Below are 2500 nucleotides of genomic sequence, written 5' to 3' on the forward strand. Positions count from 1 at the left end.
CCCTCCCTCCCTCCTCCCTCCCTCCCTCCCTCCCTCTTCACTCCCTCCCTCCTCCCTCCCTCCTCCCTCCCTCCCTCCTTCCCCCCTCCCTCCTTCCCCCCTCCCTCCCTCCCTCCCTCCTTCCCCCCTCCCTCCCTCCCTCCCTCCTTCCCCCCTCCCTCCCTCCCTCCCTCCCTCCCTCCTTCCCCCCTCCCTCCCCCCTCCCCCCCTCCCTCCCTCCTTCCCCCCTCCCTCCCTCCCTCCCTCCCTATCTCTCCATCCCTATCTCTCCCTCTCCCTATCTCTCCCTCTCCCTCTCTCTCTCTCTCTCTCTCTCTTCTTCTTCTTCTTCTTCTTCTCTTTCTTTTTCTCTCTTACTCCCTCTTTCCCTCCCCTCTCTCACCCTCTTTCCCTCCTTCCTTCCCCTCTCTCTCCCTCTCTCCATTCTTCGCTCCTTCCTTGTTTCTGTCTCCCCGCCTCCCTTCCTTCCTCTTCCTCATAAATTTCCATTCCCCCTTCTCTTTTCGTCCCGCCCTTCACTCTAGCTTCCTTTTCTTCCCCCATTGCAGTTGCAAGCAAGATAGAGAGTCTAGTAATTCATTCGCTGCCACTGCCTGATTGCATGCTCGGCGCGTCGCAAACGTTCTTGCTTGTTGGTTGAGCAATTGCATGCCTCGTTCCGCGTTTGGCCTGAGTTGCTTCTCGCCGCCTCGGATTATCACTTCATTTTGGGGTGTTGTTGAAGGCCTGGGATTACGTACAGCACGCGCCCGCGCACGTCCCGCCTACCAAGCTCCGCGCGGGGGATGTGTATGTCTAAGGGCGTGCGCTCGCGAGAACATGATCTTCTCTTCTTCGTCTGGTATTCTTTCATTCATAGGCAGTGCGGTATTTCCTGTTGTATTTTGTTTTGTTTTTTTGCCTTAATGAATACAACCACACTCGTATACAGTATATACATGTACATAGATAGATAGATAGGTAAAGTAATTGATAAATGGGTAGATAGAAAGATTGATAGCTAGACAGATTGATATTTAAATGTAGATATACCGTGTATGTGGTTTCGTATAGTTGTGTTCACTCGGAGGAGCGGTTTTCATCTCTACAAGAGCGGGAAAAGAAGTTTGCATATCAATGCCCGGGGGGTTCTGTGGCGCGCTGTCTCCTTGCTAGGCGAGAGGGCCAGCAAGTGCCAGGCGCTACAGCGAGGGGGGGGGGGGCGCTGGGCAAAGCGGGAGGGACAGGGTCATGAGAAGGGCGTTGTATAAGCGTGGGCGAATGAATTAATAAATAGATAAATGCGCGCGCGCACACGCACACACACACACACACACACACACACACACACACACACACACACACACACACACACACACACACACACACACACACACACACACACACACACATATACATATACACTATACTCATATATATATGTATGTATATATATGTATATATATATTTATATATATATTTATATATATACATATACATATATATATATATATATATATATATATATATATATATACACATGTATATGTATATGTATATACATATATACATACATACATTGAATATATATGTGTCAGTGTATATATGTGGGTATATGTATATATATATGTGTGTGTGTGTGTGTGTGTGTGTGTGTGTGTGTGTGTGTGTGTGTGTGTGTGTGCATGATATATGTATATATGTATGTATGTAATTACTGATTGTATATGTATGTGTATGTATGTGAGACAGGGCGGGGGGAGCAAGAGTGACGAAAGCCGATAGCGATAAAGGCGATTGTGCAAAAACAAGCGTTTGGCAACTTGACGTACTGCGCGGGAAGGAATGGGGAGAGAGGTAATATATTAAAGGCAAGTGTATAATTTAATTAGAAACGATTAGTCATTATAATTTCATCATTTTTTCCCCCAATTTCGTTTTCACGTTGCCATTTTCCACATGCCTTTGAGCATTTTGATATGCTGCATTTGTTGTTATATAATTGCTTTTTTAATTTTGTTATCATCCGTGAAATGTTTAATTTTCGAAAGTGTTTTTACGTTTTAATGAGATGTTCATTTTTTTTTTTTTCATTTTTGAAGAGCGATACTAATTGATTTTTTTTTTCTTTCGCAGGTAAACGAGCTTTGACCAAACTTGGTGTAAGTGCGCCAGGTCATGTTGCCTTAGGTTGGTATAAAGGACACTTCGTTGCAGAGACCTCTTTGGATTCGCTTATTCACACACATACATATACACTATAATCATATATATATGTATGTATGTAATATGTATATATTATATATATACATATACATATATATATTCATGTATATGTATATGCATATACATATATACATACATACATTAAATGTATATGTGTCAGTGTGTAAATGTGGGTATATGTATATATATGTGTGTGTGTGCGTGTGTGTGTGTGTGTGTGTGTGTGTGTGTGTGCGTGTGTGTGTGTACGTGTGTGTGGGGGGGGGGGTAGGGAGATGTAGGCAAGAGGTGCCGC

The 2500-nt window shown here is 44.2% G+C and overlaps 1 long non-coding RNA gene across 1 annotated transcript in view; it reads left to right on the forward strand.

The window, feature by feature from the left end:
• The window catches only part of LOC125040794, a 71669-nt gene extending 69419 nt beyond the window's left edge, over positions 1-2250 (forward strand). Inside the window, exon 3 of the long non-coding RNA XR_007116223.1 lies at positions 2116-2250. This is a non-coding gene — a long non-coding RNA (uncharacterized LOC125040794). The remainder of the gene's footprint in view (positions 1-2115) is intronic.
• Positions 2251-2500: the final 250 nt, after the last annotated feature.

Source organism: Penaeus chinensis, chromosome 29, assembly GCF_019202785.1.
Source record: "Penaeus chinensis breed Huanghai No. 1 chromosome 29, ASM1920278v2, whole genome shotgun sequence".
NCBI classification, from domain to species: domain Eukaryota; kingdom Metazoa; phylum Arthropoda; class Malacostraca; order Decapoda; family Penaeidae; genus Penaeus; species Penaeus chinensis.